A 20,375-nucleotide genomic window follows, 5' to 3' on the forward strand; every position below is an offset into this window, starting at 1 on the left:
GGACTGTGCTATATATGCCAAGCTTTATTTTCATGCTTAAGGTCCATTTTGTATACTTTCTTACTGGAAGGAGAAAGTCCAATTTTAATTATTATTCTGATTGTCACCTTTAATAAAATCAGGGCTGCTTTTAGTTTTCATAAAAAATTGGGCATGTAAAGTAGGAACCTTAGAAATGTTGATCAGGCAGCTTCTACGGGGCCAGACACTGATAGTTGCAGAACTGTGTATCATAGAGTAGGTAGCTCACTAACTTAGCTCTTAAGATATTTGTCAAAGCCATGAAATGCTTATGGTTGTTAGTAGAGAATCAGAGGATGTTCCTTGTCACAAAATCTTGCAAAGATAGATCTGTATCTATCTTGTTCAGATGAAGATGTCAAGGCTCAAACTGGAGTTCTTAGACGTGATTTCTTTGATGCTAATGTTGATAATTTCCAGGAGTGACAGATCTCTAATTGCTTGAGGTATAATTTCCACCATTTTTTAAAAAAGTCTGGTTGTGCACCATTTTATTAATTACTGGATAAATGGTGAAGTTGTGCACTAGTGCAGGGGTATCTAACTTGATCCCATTGTGGGCCGTATCAAGATTTTGTTTGCCCTTGGGGGCCCGGGGTGGGAATGGCCTGGTCATCACAGCTGACTGGGTAGGTGTGGCCAGGATGGGCTGGGGCGGCATGGGCCGGTCCCTCGCCAGTTCCTGGATGGAATTGCAGGACAACTCTGGGTCTATCGAGGGCCTGATTCAGGCCATGGACCACATGTTTGACATGTCTGTACATGATTTATTAAATACACACACACACCCATCATATACTAGAGAAGTAGTTAACTCCTAGAAAGAAAAATAGTAACTTAAAAAATGTGCTGGGTCTCAGACTCAGACCTATAATATTCTAAATGTTAAGCAGATATAACTACAATGCCTTTTCTTAAAGGTTGTTACGGAAGACATAAAGACTAACAGAGACAAGAAAAGAGTGTTTAGTTAAAAGTTGTTGTACCTGCACAGACAGGTATGTGTATTTTCATGTTCTATGTGTATGTGCGTGCTCGCTAATGAAACTATATCTGTGCAGTAGGCAGAGCAGACAGTAATTGTCTAGTGGGAAAGGCTGATAGTTTGCAGTATGAACCGAATACCTTGCAAACTGTTACCAAAGTGTTTCTGTCCAAAAAGCATTTATTAAACTGGTTTGCAATGAAACTGGAATGAGCACAGGAACAGTGTAAGGGTGCAGTGTGAATTGACTTTCAGTTACAAAACCTGAAACCTCTTCACATAGCACATTCATTAATAGATAACCACTAGAGGACAGTATGAATCAAAATATGTTCCCTTATGCTGCTCTACCTGAAATCTTTTAATGTCATTAGGTTTGCATCATTATAGGAGTGCATCCATTTCCTATCAGCAAAAAATACAACTATATACAGGTAGTCCTCAACTTACAACAGTTCATTTAGTGACCATTCATAGTTCCAATGACACTAAAAATGTGACTTACAACCATTTTTCATACTGATGACCATTGCAGCATCTCCATGATCATGTGATCAAAATTCAGACACTTGGCAACTGACTCATATTTATGACAGTTGCAGAGTCCCGGGAACACATGATCTTCTTTTGTGACCTTCTGACAAGCAAAGTCAAGGGGGAAGCCAGATTCACTTAACTAACTTAACAACTAACATATCAGAGCCTCGGTGGTCCAGCGGACTAAGTGCTGTTAAGTGCTAGCACTTAGCTGCCAGCTGCCTGCAATTAGTGCGAGTTCAAATCTCACCAGGCTCAAGGTTGACTCAGCCTTCCATCCTTTCAAGGTAGGTAAATTAAGGAGCTGGATTGTGGGGGCAATAAGGCAGCTTTGTATAGAACAACACCGCTTGGGGGGGCTGAAAGCCCTAATAAGCAGGTATATACTTAAAAGTATGCATAAAATGCATTATAAGCCGCCCTGAGTCTATGGAGTCTACGGAGAAGAGCGGCATATAAATTGGACTAATAAATAAACTGTAGTGATTCACATTAACAACTTTGGCAAGAAAGCTTGTAAAATGGGGCAAAGTTCACTTAACAAATGTTTTACTTAAGAACAGAAATGTTGGACTCAATTGTAGTTGTAAATCGAGGACTACCTCGACTAATTACAGTACTGTTGGATTGGTTGGTTTGTATTGCCATTATGTCACATAATACTTACTATATAAGCTAGAGAAACAAATTCCTAGCTTTTGAAAAATATATTCTAATCTACATCAACCGTCCCCAATCTTGAACCTCCCAAATATATTTATGTATATCTCCCAGAATTCCCAACTGTGATGGAAATTCTGGGAATTGTACTATAACCCATACAGAGAGTTCTAGGCTGGTTGAGGAAAGCTGATCTACAATAGGAAAATGTAATGCCATTTACTTTCATTACACATGCTTAGCTCAAGGTCTGTCCAAACGACTTGTATGGTGTCTACATATTTAAACAATACTCAAGATTATTTAAACATCTTGGATCTATTCTCTTTTAAGCAATCTTGAAAAATCCAGACTTACATCTGGTTATGATAGCATTTCATTTACGGGAGAAACCTACATAAGCCCTGAAATGCCAATTCATGGTTGAGGAAACCACATGATATTATGATATGCATGACATTTGCAATCACAATGAATGGTGATAAGCATCATGTTTACAATAAGTATGAGTAGAATTATCAAGTTTATCGGGAAACTGAATGTTGCAATTGATGTGAGGAACTATGAATGATGGAAAATGAAGTCTTTCAGTTTTTCTTTTTGGCTATACATGTATACCTTGGGGGAAAGATATTTGACTACCCCTGAAATGCATTATGTTAAATTGAGCATTTGATTTCCCAATGAAAAAAGTAACCTTATCTGAATTCAGTATTTTCTCAAACTACTATCTTGGCTTAACTATGTTAAACTAAAAATATTGTTATATACAATGTAACTGAAAGTTAACGTTTTACAACGTTATGACATTTGTTATATCCTAAACTGTCTTTTATAATGAAATCCAGTGCTTGTCTATTCAGACTCCTCGCTGAGGTCATAGGAACTAATTTGATCAAAATGTGTAAAATAAAATGGCTGCCTAAGCTTGTAGAATGTCCTTGGGGAGGTCATATGGTTTAAGGCCTCATTCGGTGTGTGTCAGAACATGATTACATTGTCTGGACATGGAAGTTGGATAGTTAGGGAAGTGTTAATATTTGGGTGGGAGACTACAAGAAAATTCCAGGCTATAGGCTTACAAGATAGTATTAGCCGTTATATTTAAGACAGAGAATGATAGTAGCCTATTTAAGGAAATCCAGCCAGTTACTGCTGTTGCCTTTTTTTCCCTTGTAACATCTGCTGACAGATATGATATCTGGTATCTTCAGCCTCCCAATATAAATTAGTATAACCATTTGCATTAGATGGGTTTAAGGATCTGATTAAAATAGGCAGGGCCACACAGGTTCTGTTTTTCTCTTTTTTACTCGGTTTGCTGAAACAGAAAGGAGTTTTATTAGAACAGACAGGCACTTTCACTTTTACAACTTCAGCTTTGCTAATTGTGCATTTTTTTCCCTATGTGCCAGTTTGCTCTTCTTCTCTAATGAACCATAGAGTAATAGAGCAGGTTGCTCTTTATCAACCACAATATCAACCTAATATATACTTTTTTCTATCTATGCCAGCAATTACTGGAACTAATCCTGTTTAATCATCTGTGTAACAACATGAATTAGAAATTTACCATTCATTTAACTCTGCAGAGCTGATAAAAAGCCATGGGTTGCCTGCCAGATGAACAGACCTACTTATCTTCAACTCATGACAAATATATGGTAGAAGATTCTTATAGAACTTTTTCTCTACAACATATTTCTCCTACTAATTCATGCCTTCAAATGCTCTCACCCAGGATCCCCTCAATTCTTATTAGTGTAAATTGCTCACTGGATTTCAGATTTACCATCCAATCTAAAAATTATTTAGAAACCAACAGACAATAGCCCAGGAGCCATTGGAACTGCCTAATCTATGTTAGTTATCATAGCATCTACCCAACCCAGATTTCTTCACGACACAGCTTCTACTTCCCAAAATCTTCTCTGATGATATTATGACTTCTAATCTAACACTGATAGAAATCCCTCTGAACCTCCTTCTTTTCCTATAAAAACCTCACAAAAGTTCCCATAAAATCTAAATTAGTCCCTACTCTTACCTTCTGATCAGCGAGTGAGTGTATTGTTTCAGTGTCTGCGTGGATATACAAAAAGCTAGCAAGACTCTGAGGAGGAAATCAAGCTCACCACACTGTCTCTTCCTTTGACTTCTGTTTTAATGAGGTATTGCCTCCTTTTTGGCATGGTAATAAGCAGTTGCTGCTATATAGAGCTGACCTGAGATTAAATTCACAGAAGCCGTAAAGATAGGATAAGTTTTATGAAGCATGGTCCAAAAACCCAGACACAGTTATGTGTCTGCAGAGAAAATAAGTAGGTAAATATGGACTGATACAAACTCTTGCCTTATTTTTAAAGATAAGCATGTGCATATCTCAGAACTTGTAATCAGTTCCAGGACCAAACTCTCCCCAGTATAACACCTGGCTTTCTCCTGTCCCCAGCAGCTGCATAAATATAAATGCAAAATGTGTATTATGCATGGAACTTGAGTAGATCAATTGCTGATCTACTCTCTCAGATAACTGTCAGTAGATTCCAATTTTCCTTTTGCCCATTTTTGTTCTAGAAGTTTATGTAGCTAGAATACATTTCACAAAATATCTGAGAACGTTTCTATTTCAGTTTCTCAAAGTGCATGCAGAGGACAATGAATACTTACCTGGAAATGAACTTCCTTCATTGTCTCAGAGAAACAGGCATCGAAATATAATTCTAAGAAGTCCAAATTACCGTTTTTATCTGTATTGTGGTAAACTAAGGAAATTTGTGGTTGCACATTTACTACTACTATTATACATGCTTATGGCCAATAGTTCAGCTATTACTAAATGAAAATTACAGGTAAAAAGCTCTTATTTGCAGGTATTATTTAGTGCTTACTGATGTATGTGTGCATGTGCGTATGCAGAAGGTATTCACTGAAAAATTGAACAACAAAATTTTATTTTGAAATTCTATTATGCCATACTCAGGCTTATTAATGATAGAAGAACTTGATGTAGAATCCCAGATCATTGGGGAAAATTCTATCTGTGATGGTTTCTGGACTGTAATTAGTAACTTTCTGGAGAAACTCAGTTGGCTAATCTGAATATTCAGAAAGTTCTAGCAACGTGTCAATTGTTCAGTTTTACATTTAAGAAAAGTTCCACTATCTGTTTTCATATATGTATATTACATTGCAGTTCTATCAGATTGTCAGCACACAGTGGTTTTAAGTGTAGCAGTAGCAACAAAAACAATACTAAAATATTAGTCCTACCAAGAGTAAACTTTTACTTTAAAACTTTTATGAAGAATGTTTATGAATGACTCTTACTTACAAGAATTAAGAGCATTTTACATAATTAAGTAAATGTTTAGAATAGCACATATTCAGAGAGAGAGAGAGAGAGGTAAAACATCCAGACCCACATATATCTTCACATGATCATAGTTTATAAGCAAATAACTGACTGCATTGTGAAGTTCTGGAATAGCTAATAGGTTTTGAAAATAATGGCATCACAACATTGGCTCAAAACTCAGTTTTTCCATCTGTTGTGTCAGCATGTGTATTTCCATCATGCCATCAAATCTGAATATTCAGTTTGGGCCATTAATTAATTTGAAATATTATTAATCAATTATATTATTTCAATTATATTTAAGTTAATAATTGGCCTTTATCACATTGAGAGGTCCATGAAAAGGAAATACAAGCGCACATCAAACTTTGGAATAGTAATGACAGCTAGCTTAGATCAATTTTTACATTTTTAGACAAAATCACGGAGAATAAAGCTATTGATTACTGGTCATGATGACTAATACATTATTTCTGGTATCAGAGGAAGATAATATGCTTCTGCTTAAATCAGGGGCAGTAATATGCTATCTCTTGGGTCAAAAACAGTATGGCTGTGAATACTTGTTATTGGCAAGCAAAGTGAAGGAAGTCTTCCTTATGTTCTTCCCACATACAGTATATTAGGTTAGCTCCTGTTGGGATGTTTGATCTAGATAGGCCTTTGTGTTACATAACAACAGTCTTCTATGTTCCTATTTGAGCTCCATTGAGCAGTAGCATTAGGGAGCATTAGGGATGATTTCAATGAGATGTCCATGAGAATTTGCATCCCTGCACTGTCCAATTTGCAGTATAGATACTCATCCAGGTAATCCAAATAGTCTTGTTGTAGGCTAACTGAAATAGCTCTAGGTAACATCAGGGTGCACATTTATCTTAATTCTTACATATGCTTATTTATTACAATTTAGATATTATTCCATATACTATTTGGATGAGTATGAATGAGAAAAGTAGAGTATTAATTCTAGTAATTGCCAGGAAATAAATAATACAGTACAATACTGAATAACAAAATAACAGAGTTGAAAAGGACCTTGGAGATCTTCTAACCCTACCCCTGCTCAAGCAGGAAACCCTATAACTGTGATGGCGAACCTATGGCACGGGTGCCACAAGTGGCACACGGAGCCATATCTGTGGGCACGCGAGCGTTGCCCTACCTCAGTCCAGCACGCATGTGCGCGCTGGCCAGCTGATTTTTGGGCCTTCCGGGCCCACTGGAAGTCGGGAAACAGGCTGTTTCCGGGCTTCCAGAGGGCCTCCGGGGGAGTGGGGAAGGCTGTTTTTATTTATTTTATTTATTTATTATTGAATTTCTATACCGCCCTTCTCCCTGAGGACTCAGGGCGGTGTACAGCCGGAATTAAAAAACATGCAGTACAAATATTAAAAAACAATTAAAAGATATATAAATTTGGCCCAATTAAAACTCACTACTAATTAAAACATTTAAAACATTTAAAAATTTCTTCTTAAGCCAGCCCGGCTTGCTTGAAAAAATGGGTTTTAAGGGCACGACAGAAGGCGCTGAGGTCTTGGATTCTCCTTATCTCTGGGGGCAGCTGATTCCAGAGGATAGGTGCCCCCACAGAGAAGGCCCTCCCCCTGGGGGTCACCAGCCTGCACTGTTTGGCTGATGGCATCCCGAGGAGGCCCTCTCTGTGGGAGCGCACGGGTCGATGGGAGGTCGTCGGTAGCAGCAGGCGGTCTCGAAGATAGCTAGGCCCTATGCCATGGAGCGCTTTAAAGGTGATAACCAGCACCTTGAAGCGCACCCAGAAGACCACCGGGAGCCAGTGCAGCTCGCGCAGGAGCGGTGTTACATGGGAGCACCATGCTGCTCCCGTCACTACCCGCGTTGCTGCGTTCTGGACCAGCTGGAGCCTCCGGGTGCTCCTCAAGGGAAGCCCCATGTAGAGAGCGTTGCAGTAGTCAAGGTGAGAAGTGACGAGGGCATGAGTGACTGTGCACAGGGAATCCCGATCAAGAAAGGGCCGGAACTGGCGAATCAGGCGAACCTGACAAAAGGTCCCCCTGGTTACAGCCGTCAGATGTTCCTCCAAAGACAGCTGCATATCCAGGAGGACTCCCAGATTGCGAGCCCTCTCTGTGGGGGCCAAAGACTCACCCCCAATAGTCAGTGATGGAGTCAACTGACTATATCGGGATGCCGGGAGCCACAGCCACTCAGTCTTGGAAGGGTTGAGCTTGAGCCTGTTCCTCCCCATCCAGATCCGCACAGCCTCCAGGCAGATCCGCACAGCCTCCAGGCACTGGGACATCACTTCAAGGGCATCGTTGGGGTGGCCTGGGGTGGAGATGTACAGCTGGGTATCATCAGCGTACTGGTGGTATCTCACCCCAAAGCCACGGATGATCTCACCCAGCAGCTTCACATAAATGTTGAACAGAAGGGGCGAGAGGACCGATCCCTGCGGCACTCCACAGATGAGAGGCCTCGAGGTCGACCTCTGCCCCCCTGCCAACAGGCTCTTTGCCCTCCCCAGGCTCCTAGAAAGGCTCTAGAGACTGGGCAGGGCAAAAAGATGGGCCTACCGGGCCCACCGTGCCATCATGTGCCAAAAGAGGGGGGAGAGTGGGGGGTCACATGCTCATACGTGGGGGGACGGGGCGCATTGAATTATGGGTGTGGGCACGTGCGTGCACAATCCCCCCCACTACCCCCGCTTTTGGCACATGATGGCAAAAAGGTTAGCCATCACTGCCCTATAACATCTCAGACAAATAGTTGTCCAATCTCTTCTTAAAAAAACCATTTTGGAGCACCCACAACTTCTGGAGGCAAGTCATTCATCATTATCATATACCAAGAATTTAGGGTGATTGGAAAATTCTAAGGTCCTGGGGGGTAAAGTACATTATCAGTTAATATTTTAATTTTAAAATGATTTTAGTTCCTACTTTAGGGTTAAATTTAATCTTTTTGTTTGTTTGTTTGTTTGTTTTTAAATTTTGTTAGGCAAGTTGGAGCTGGTTAATCCTTGAATGAGAATCGGGAAATAACAGGACAGGAAGTTAACAAGGAAACAAAGAAGACAGCGGATATCATTTCCAAATTGTTGCCAAGAATGTGGTTACTGAAGTCACCAAGAGTTAAGCTTGGCTTGAAGGAGACATTATATCTTTTAGCTGTCTTGGATGCAGTACTTTCCAGAACAACAGGGCAGGATATAGAGATATAGAGATACCGGATAAAGTGTTGTGTAACATTGCTATTAATAACTAGATCTTCTAAACCCACGTATTGCTATTGAATCCTATTGAGCTATCTTCTCAACAATTCCTATTCCTTTGAGCCATGAATATATTTTTACTCTAGTTTTTAAACCAACAGTTTAGTTTAATTTTGTTCACTAGGTTTGGAAACACAGATCCAGACCTTGGAGAATGCTGAAAAGCAATGGAAGAGTGGCCGCTGGAAAGATATCTCCGATTCCATAGTAGTATCTCTATTTACACAGATCACAAATGATTTGCTGCCAGTTTTAGTAGCTAAAAAGGTTTGAATGAAGCTACCTTTGACTCAACTTCTTGTGGTTGTTAGCTTAGTTTGTGTGGCAGATTGCCAACAGTGAACAGAAAAAACAGTAGTGAATTGGGAAACTCAATTCTTTTAGGCTTTTCATAAGGTTTATGTCTTTCGCAAACCACTCTTTTGCATTCCTGAGCTACTTTTCAGGGTTGCTGTTGGACTACAACACTTCAAGAACATTTCTCAAGTTCTCAGTAGGAGTCAGCCATAAAGCATGACTTTACACAGCAGAACCTCTTTACTTATTTAATTTATTTATTTATTTGTCAAACACGTATAAGGTAACAGATATAAGTATAAACATGATTATGAATACAGGATAAGGATATGAATAAATGGGGACAGTAGGCAGGGACTGTAGGCATGTTGGTGCGCTTATGCACATCCCTTACAGACCTCTTAGGAATGGGGTGATGTCAACAGTAGACAGTCTAAAGTTTTCTGGCTGGATTCAAGTAACACCTCACCAACCCAGTTCTTTAAGAATCTTTATCGTCATAAAGCCAAACTAAGCAGTCACCTTCCTGCTGCCAATGTAAAAACACAAGTGTTCGTTATTCTCAGGCTGATTCAAATCCACGGCTTTGTCTACAGTACACACACACACACACACACACATACACACACGTGTGTGCGTGTGTGTGTGTGTCTTTGATCATTTTGTTTTCATTCAATAAGTGGCTCTTTGTTATTCATTTTGCCATTTCACACTTACAGAAAACTATTCTAGGATTTTCCTTATTGTTTTACACATACACACAAATGCACAGAAAGATTGAGAAGGTGGCAACCTGACATTTTACGGGATGAAACAAATCCTAAAAGCTGTTCTCCTTCAACCACCCAACTAAGAGCTGCTGCAATTTTTTTTCTCTTCCTTTCCCATAACATTGCCTGTAGCTAGTTGATTCACCCCATGCATGGCGGGGCTGATGGACATATTTCTGGCTCAATGCTTCCATGGTATAACACTGCACTTTTGCCTGTGGGGAAAGGGTGATTAAAAAAAAAAGTCAAGGTAGTGGCCCAGTGGTGGGATTCAAAATTTTTTACTACCGGTTCTGTGGCTTGGTGGATGTAGCAGGGCTTGGCAGGGGAAGGATACTGTAAAATCTCCATTCCCTCCCCACTCCAGGAGAAGGTTACTGCAAAATCCCCATTTCCTCCCGATCAGCTGGAACTCAGAGGGCAGAGAATAGATGTGGGTGGCCAGTCAGAGGTGGTATTTACTGGTTCTCCAAACTACTCAAAATTTCCGCTACCGGTTCTCCAGAACTGGTCAGAACCTGCTGAATACCTCCTCTGTAGTGGCCATAACCAAACTTGCAAAACCCTGGCTCTTTTTACATGCATCATGTTCTCCATCTTGTCTTTCTTAACTCTCTCTTTAAATGTCTTTGCTCACATCTTATTATACAGTACACACATAAGCACTCAAATGTGTTCATTTGCTGCCAATGCTTCCAAGTAGATTAACCATTAAACACCCTAAGAAAGGAGAACATGATCAAAGAAAGTCAGGCAGCAATGGAGTGACTACTTTTTTAACAGTGAATTGCACCTTGAACTGAAAAAAGTTAATAATGAACAGCTAGAATAGATATATGCTTAAGGTTGATAGGTATTGTTTAGCAGCTTTCTATCGTCTAGCACAGGGGTCTCCAACCTTGGGAACTTTAAGTCTGGAGGACTTCAATTCTCAGAATTCCCCAGCCAGCTTTGCTTGAAGTTGAAGTCCTCCAGGCTTAAAGTTGCCAAAGTTGGACACCCCTGGTCTAGCACCCTTTTCCTGGGTGCTAATGTCCACACTGAACCACGCAGTGCAATATGCCTATTGGTCATCCTTTCTACCAGAGGTGAAATGCTCCCGGTTCGGACCAGATCACCTGATCCGGTAGCGATGGCGGCAGGTGGTTCAGGTGGTCCATGCCCAGCTGAGCTGCGCGATCATCAGAGGCTTTTTTTTTCTACAACCTCTTTGGCCAAAAATGCTTTTAAAAGTAAAAAAAAAGCCTCTGATGATCGCGTGGCTCAGCTGAGATCGTCAGAGCCTTTTAAAAGCATTTTTTCTACAACCTCTTCAGCTGAAGAGGTTGTAAAAAAAATGCTTTTAAAAGCCTCTGACTATGTTGACTGAGTTGACTGATCGTCAGAGGCTTTTAAAAGCATTTTTTCTACAACCTCTTCGGCCAAAGGCCAAACATATATTGTTTCCTTCCAAATTTGGGGTGCAAAATCCACTAGATTGATGAAGAGGGGATGAGTTTTCTGTTTCTCTTTGTGGCCATTCCAGGACAAAAAAAGCAGACAAAAGTTCAATCTGCCAGATGATGGAGGTAGATGTCAGGCCAACCCACCTCACAAGGTTGTTTTGGGGAAAATAAAAGGAACGACTAGTAGATACGTTTGCTGATTTGAGTTATTTATAAAAATAATAAAGATGGGATTTTTTAAAAAATTCTAAAAAACTTGACAAATATCCATACTCTTTGAAATAATTCCAGATGGCCTGCCACTATATTCCAAATGCTATTCATGAAGTTGGTCATTCCCAAAAAAAGAGACATGTTAATTTAAATATGCATGACCTAATTAAAAAGGATGGCTGCCTATGCCCATTTGTCTTCTAATAGAAATGCACATTTAGAATTAATTCCTTATCTATATACACAGTATAAAAAAGTCATTTCACTATTGTAGGGAGGTTACAGCAATTAGGTAAACATTTAATTAGATATTTGAATTGCATATACTTGGTATATACTTGATTCCTCAATTTTCCTTGTATTAATTTACTTTGTTGTTGTTAGTTGCGAAGTTGTGTCCGACCCATCGCAACCCCATGGACAACGTTCCTCCAGGCCATTAATTTACTACAATATTTCTAATTTAGTAATGACATGAATGTAGGACTTCCTTTTTGTTTAGTAATAAGACACATAGTAAACATTATTTCCCCCTTCTCCCTCTCTTGTTCTCTTTTTCTTTCTGCATATATTTATTAATTTTCTGTGCCAGCCATACCACCATACAGCGAATCTGGGCAGCTTATAATACATTAAAAAGTTAAAAGTTATTAAAATAAAAAACAATGATTAAGCACAGTGCTGTGGACCTACACAGTATGCTGAGCAGGGGCTACATGGTAGCCAGCAAGTTTGAGAACTCATGAAAGGGAAAGGGATATTGATTTCTAAATTTACCTTGACTTGGATAATTTTTTAAATAGATAAATGACTAGAAGACTATCTGCAGTCACTGTACTAATATGTGCATAGAAGATTTCCTCTAATTCAGCAGAGTACAAGTGCTAGAGTCAAGCTCTGTGAAACTATACATACATATATGTATGTGCATGAATGTGCAAATAAATGTGGCAGAGCTAAACTGCAGGGGTTGTGCACTCACAATTATTTCTGGTCAGGAAATCAATACTGGGATTAACAATTTAGGCATAGGAAAAAGTGAAATGACATTGATGACTCTTTCTTTTCACTGCATAAGTGATAGGCATAAAACCTCCTCCATCACTGGAACTATGTGTCTGTAGGTCCTTCCAGTTGTATACTATATTCATGACATGTGGCTAGAATATTCAGCATGTTCATTTCTTATGTTAAAACTGATGAGATGTAAATTTTGAAAGAAAAACTTCCCTCTGAGCTGAGCAATGAGTCTGTTCAAAGCCTGAAATAATGTGTTTGGTCACCACAGCAAAACTTGAATGATTAGGCAAGGTTGGGATTCTACACTTACTGGCGAAGGATCCTAATATTACACATAACATGAGAATGACTTTAAAAATACTTGTAGATAAGCAGTAAGACTTAAAATAGACTATGTGAGACCAAATGCTTATAAAAACTGAGCAAGGAGCCTTACTAACTGCTTTTGGTGAGGAGAGAAAGAAGGAGGAACAAAAATATTTAGGGACAGGGCAGAATGATATAATGAATCCTGAATATTCCAGTTTCTGAATAATGCAGAATTTTTTGGAGACGCCGAGTTCTAAAGCAAAGCATGCTAACTCAATTCATTGGACCGTTTTCAATGTACTTAGCAAGTACAGCATAATATAAACTGAAACTTTAGTATGAAGCCTGAGTATCTGAGCCATTTCTAGTAAACAGAAAGCAAAATAATGTTATACTTTCTACTCATTCTGTCCCTTCACATGAAAATACAGTGACCTTGAACATTACAAGGCCTCCTTTTAAATAAAAAAGTCCAGCAGAAAACTTTCATAACTGAAATGAACCAAGAAGTTTTCTGCACAAACTTTTGAAATTCTGTTTCTCTCCCCTACCTTGATAATGAATTTCATTTGATGATGAAGGAATGGAATCGTGAAGTAGATACTCAGCTCTATTTCACTGAAGAGTCACATTTTCTATCAAAAGGGTTGGCAAAAGAAGACGGGGAACAATGAGAGAGTATCCATTTGTCAAAATGAACACTGGAAGAGGCCTGAAAAATAATATGAAGGATGGAATTTTCCTTTTCATGACTGGACAAAGGAACAATCTTTTGAAGGAGGGCTAGATTAATTAATAGAGGATAACCAGTAATGCCTGTATGAATTATATGTTGAAGCTCTTTTTTATCTGTAGCATAGGCAGAACCTCTCGCTAGAGGTTGAGATCCAAACTCAATCAATCAATCAATCAGAATAGAGCTGGAAGGGACCTTGGCGCTCTTCTACTCAAACCCCCTGCTTAAGCAGGAGACCCTATACAAATTGAGACAAATGAGTGTCCAGTCTCTTCTTAAAAACCTCCAGTGAAGAAGCACTTACAACTTCTGAAGGCAAGCAGTTCCACTGGTTAATTGTCCTCACTGTTAGGAAATTTCTCCTTAATTCCAGGTTGCTTCTCTCCTTGATTGGTTTCCATCCATTGTTTCTTGTCTTGACTTCTGGTGCTTTGGAAAATAAGTTGAGCCCCTCTTCTTCAAAGTGGCCCCTCAAATGCTGGAATATTTAATGGTCATTGACATGATTAATTATCACCTTGTTATCTTCTTATTAAAAGGAATAGCAAATTATATTTGGTTGTTGGCAGCTACATTCAAGGATAGCTAAATGAAATATTAATGTTTGGAGATAGTGTACCATTTCTGGGGGATTCATATTTGACTTGTATATTTCCCAGAAATACCTTGCTGAAATGGTAATCTGTTGCAATCCTCTACACGTCTATATGGAATTACTCCCAGATGAGTTGGTAAATGCTTCAACCAAAGCCATAAATCTGCAGTCACCAGTATGGTGCCTAAAGTTTCCTTGGCTTCCTGTTTATTGTGACTGAAAAGGGGTTTTTAAATGTTGATATTTTGTTAATTTTAATTGTGACAGCTAGATTGTGGCAAAGTGAGGGACTGCGATACAGATAGTCCTTGACTTACAACAGTTCATTTAGTGACTGTTAGAAGTTAAAACAGCACTGAAAAAGTGATTTATGAACATTTTTTACTTATGGCTATTGCAGCATCCCAATGGTCATGTGATCAAAATTCAGATGCTTAGCAACTGACTCTTGCGGTGTCATATTTATGATGATTGCAGGATCCTGGGCTCACATATTTTTTTGTGCCCTTCTGACAAGCAAAATCAACGAGGAAGCCAGATTTATTTAACAACCATATTACTAACTTAACTTCAGTGATTCACTTAACAACTGTGGCAAGAAAGGTTGTAAAATGGGGCAAAATTCATTTAACAAATGTTAAGTACAACAGAAATTTGGGGCTCAATTGTGGTCGTAAGTCGAGGACTATGTGTAACATCTTGGTGGGCAAGAGAATATTTTATTTTTGGGGGGGTTCTTATTCTGAACTTTCACTTTTTTAATATTAGCTCTGTAGTCTTATTCTGTCACCTGTCCTGTCTTCCATTTCCCTTACAAATCTTTCATTTTCAGTTCTTCACCAAAATCTAGGTAACCACGTGGGCTTCTGCTGTCATTCCCTCTCCCCCCCTTTGGAATTGTTTGGAGTTGTGCTTTTTAATATGTTCTACTGCTCATTGTATGTAAACAATGTTTTGGAACCAGAGGGCAAGGAGGTCTGGAAGCTATGGTCAAAACATCAAGATGGGCACAAAATCATTAAAAACAGGCAGAGCTTTAATCCTACTGTCATGGTTGCCATTATAATTTTTAGCACACACACATACAGACACACACACATTCCAACCTCTTCTCTTCTGTTGGTTTATTGTTCTCACCCTTTACTACCTATTGGCTGATGTCTACATTTACTAAGTCTAAAAGTAAGTTTAATAGCATAGCTGTGTTTATTTAATATGCTGTGCCCAAACAAATAAACATAAAATATTTTAGCTTAATGTCACATGATCCACCCAAAAAACCTTTTAAAAAGGCTAAATTCCTAGGTTGTTCTAAACTAGAAATTATCTTATTCCATTTTCACCAAGTCTAGTATGTTGTATGAACTACTAAGCCATGGTATCCCTTGTGCCTCAGGTCTTCAAATCTTCCTGCATCTTCTCCTTCTTATCTTTACCAATGCCTGATATGCATATCATATGCATAGCACTTGAATAAGGCTTTTGGGGCTTCTGTTTTCTCGAGTTACCTATGAATCTATAGCTTAATTAGATTGGGATTTTATTAATTTTACTGGTTTTATACTGACATAACCCAATAAGCCATTAACAGAGTCAGATCTTACTAGTAACTCTCATAGTTCCCGAAAGTGCCCAACCACATTATTCAGGATTTATAGAATGACCCGATCAGTATCTTTGTTTCAAGATATGTGAGAAAAAATAAATTCCATTGTAAATTTTCTTAATCACTGTGCTTTACTTATTTTCATTTATGATTGATTCCTAATATTGTCAGGTGATACATATAGCAGTTCATCTTCCATTCTCCTCATAATAAGCGGGTAAAATAGATTATTCTGAGGAACAGACTGCTTTACGGTCACACCAAAAACATTATGGACAGGTGGGAATTTAAACCTAGGTTCCAATAATATCAATCTAACTAGTTCAATTCAGTTATTCTTTGTAGAAGAGCTATAAGAAACAAGGAAGGACAATTTCAAAGAAATAACATTCTCATCAAAATTATCAGAAGCAGGAGACAACATTGTCCCACCCTCAAATCCATCCTCTTCTGAGTGCAATTTGGAATAAAAGCAGCAGAACTTAGGATAACGTAGCCTGGAACCAGGAACATGTGGTTCAGATATTACTGAATTTAATCAATCCTATTGTTTGCAGGGATTAATAAGGTAAAGGTCAAGCTTTCCAGCTGGGAAATCAACAATTTCTGAAAAACAGTTTTCCACCTCAGGAAAGATTCTATCTCCAAGAAATAAATTATCATTGTTTTGTCTTTTACACATAGCGTTAAGTTCACAGCTCTCTTGACTAATTTCCCAAATTTTAATATGTCTATGAATATTCTCACTCATCCAGGTCATGGTTATCCCAAAAGTGCTTTTTCAAGAGGAAACCAGACTTTGTGTTGTTTTTTTGAAGACATTTTGCTTCTCACCCAAGAAGCTTCTTCAGTTCTGATTGAATTCTGGAGGATGGAAGGATTTATATTCCTTGCAGTCATCTGGTTGTTAGCACTCTGAGAATCGTTGAGGCCACTTGGAGGTTTATCTGTTTACAACAAAGTCCTTTTGGCAGTTCCAAGATTCCACACCCATTTGCACTATTCAGGTGACCCTGGGAACAAAGATAAGCCTCCAAGTGGTCTCAATGACTCTCAGAAAGAGTGCTAACAACCAGATGACTGCAAGAAATATAAATCCTTCCATCCTCCAGCGTTCAGTCAGAACTGAAGAAGCTTCATAGATGAGAAGCAAAACATCTTCAAGAAAAAAGGAAGACTAGTTGCCTTCTGAAAAAGCACTTTTGGGCCAAACTTAAATAGCTTTCCTGATATGTTAATTCCTACCCAGGCCAAACTATTATCCATGATGGCTGATAATTTCAGATTTTTATTCCAATGAGTCTGGAGAGCATCACATTGGGGAAAACTGATCTACAAGATACTGCAAGTGTCCCATGGGATGGTGTGTTTTCTTCTCTCCTTCCTCTTTTTCTCACACAAATTTCCCCTTCCTTCCCCCTTGCAGCATGAATGCTGGTTGAGAAACATTTTTACTGAAAGAGTAATACTTACTGAAAGTTGACTGTCAAAGTCAACCATGAGTGGATTACTTTTGCTGTAATGCTAATGAATACCTGGGAGTGGGGAAAGTTGTGTAACACAGAGACTTCTTCAGATCTCTTAATGGTGGTGAAGCACTCAGGAAACAATATATCTAAAAATAACCTTTCTAGTATCAGACTTCTGCCATAATTAATACTAGTCAGTCACTATTGATTACAGCAGCACATTAAAAAAAGATTTAGGATCTTCATTATTCTGATTGGCCCTCTCCTACACACCACAGAATTTACCACTTTAAAAACAGGAAATGCATGCTCTTCATCTAAAAATGGAATGGGCATCCTGTACTCCCCTTTCAGAAATTGGCAGTGTATTTCTAGGGTAGGAGTTGAGCACCCAGAATTTTCCCCAACCAGATGTTCCTCAGATGAGTGGGTGGGTCTCTAGAGCTGGACAATATATTTAATTTAGGCTTTGGTATGATGAAGTGTTCAACTTCTTCTTTGAAAGATAACTTTGAACTTTTTCACAGAGTGGTGTGAGCAACATAAAGAAGAAATTGCATCATACCTCAGATATGAGGTCACAAGTTTTCTCTAATAGATTTTCCTGAAACTGAAACAACCACCCTTTGATTAGCTCCTATAACTGTGATGACAAGAGAAAAGGACCGGATCTTAGTGATGGAAAATAAACATCTGTTTAGTGAAAGATATAACCCTGATGCATTTGTGCGGTAAACTACCACTTAAAAGGAACTAGTTCAATTACTGTTTTTTCTTTTCAGGAATTCTGGAAACTATAGTTTGGAAAAGAGACATACGGAATATCTACAGAACTCTTGCCAACTCATAAATTCTCAGGATTTTTTTTATGAAAGCAACAATAATTAGAATAGTATTAAAGCAGGAAAAGTGGATAGAATGGATAACAATAGGGTTCTACTGAATACTTCTAATTTCCCCAGAAACAGTCAATCATCCAAGAGTAAGAATCATATGAAATTGTCTGTCAGACCTGGAAGCCATCAGACCTGTCAGAGATTCTACTGTGGGAAAATGGGAGGGAGGGATTGTATAGAGTGAAGAAAATATGTAGTCAAAACAGAATTCTTTTAGAAAGTCAAGGCCATTGTGCACAGCTGCTCAGCTGTGCTAAGAAGAATGAGGAAGTATCTTCTGTTCCGGAGGATTCCTGATTGGTTCATGTGATGGACATGTGGGTAAGGGGCAAGGACTTGAACTTTCTTTTGGGTGAGGAAAACCCGGAAGTTCTCAGATTTTCCCAAATGTGCCAATATGACATCTCTAATAAAAGTTAGCTTTGAGCCTCGGAGTTGGGGGTATTACTTGGAACCCTGACATTGTCCTTTATGAAGCAATTCTGCTTCCATTATCAGGTCCCTGAAATATATATTTCACAACCACAATTATTATTCCTATGATAATGAGGATCTAGATTTTGTCAAAAAGGGGAACATCATGACTTTTATTCAAATAATTTACTGGGTTCTTATTTATGTAAAATACTTGCATTTTAGTTCCTAAGTACATGTTTTGGTTTGGATATTAGAACACTTAATACCCTTACCACAATTCTGGAAATGCTATTTGGTGGATATTGGAGTCAGATTTACTAAAGTCTGGTTTTGCAGAACTAACATTCTGAAACTTCCCTCAGGCAGTATGATAGTGAACCAAAGTAGACGTTATGATAGGAAATCACACACTTTTTAGCTATTTTTAACTGATTTGATATAAATGGATATGTTTTCTTTCTCTGTCACTTGCTACCAATGGAAATAGATCAATATTTCTGTTGATAACACTGGGCAATATGACTTTATTCAGATACTTTGGATTGTCACTTCTATACTCTGAACCACTAGCGATCTTGTTTGGGACCTATGGATTGCTTCCCAGTGCATACAGGAAACTATTGAAGACTTGACTGTTCTCCTAGGCTTTGGGTCAAGGTGTGTGTGTGTGTGTGTGTGTGTGTGTGTGTGTGTTTTGTGTCTTTGCTTGCTTTAAGTCGCTTGTGGTCCCTTGTTTTTTGTGGGTTTTTTTTTGTTGCTTGTTAATTGTAAACTGTCCAGAATTGTCATCCATCAGCCTTTAAATTGTACAAATAAAATAAAATCAACAGCCAAGGATCACAGCCTGAAATAAGAAATGATCAGAATGTAAAATGAATAACTGCTTTACCATCAGCCAGTGAATCAGTGAACTATAAACCAATGGATTTAGGCAGGAGTGTTTTGAGAAAGATTTAAATACTATTTAACAGTAACAAGGAGTATGAGTTCTCTGTCACTACAGCATTGTAAAGCAAGAAGCAATATCTCCTGTCTCTGCAATTAGGGTACTGAAAATCAGGCCTTGCATCTTAAAGCCAGCTCTGGCTTTCCACTGGCATCAATTTCAGGTTGTAGAAAGGCATATTCAACTTTAGCAATCTATGAGCACCCGTAGCTGCTAAGAAACCCTTACCAGTCTGAAGACGACCACATTTCTCTGCTAAGGCAACATTTTTCCAACATATTTACTAGGAGGTTAAACACCACTGAATAGAATTACACTTAGGGCTTGATAATAATAATAATAATATTTACAATTAATAATTGCATTACTAGTTTTCCCGATATAAACATTGTGCAGAAGTCCTGCATCATGGGTGCAGAAGTATATCAAAAGCAAAATTTATCAAGGATGATAAGGTAAGGGCATGAATGATGAAGTATATTCAGGATCCCACAGTGCTTCCCAAGGAAAAAAAACAGTGCAGATACTCAAACTATTCAGAAAATTCAATGAAAATACAATTAACTTTAAATTTTGAACTGTAAGGAAACAAACTCACTATTCATGTAATAGACTGTTTTTAAAGTGGGTTTTTAAGGGTTTAAAGTAGTTTTATTATTATTATTATTGTAATACCTTAAAAAAACTACTTTAAACCTTTAAAAACCCACTTTAAAAGCAATCTATTACATGTAGCAAGCAAAAGGAGAACCTGTATGTATGCAGTAAAATAAATTGTACAGTATTAAGAAAAAAAGGAAAGATTATTTGGAATGGCACTGCCAAGAAAAAAATTC

The sequence above is a fragment of the Pituophis catenifer genome, unplaced genomic scaffold (genome assembly GCF_029215685.1).
Source record: "Pituophis catenifer annectens isolate HBS135680 unplaced genomic scaffold, rPitCat1.0.hap2 SCAF_1, whole genome shotgun sequence".
Lineage (NCBI taxonomy): Eukaryota > Metazoa > Chordata > Lepidosauria > Squamata > Colubridae > Pituophis > Pituophis catenifer.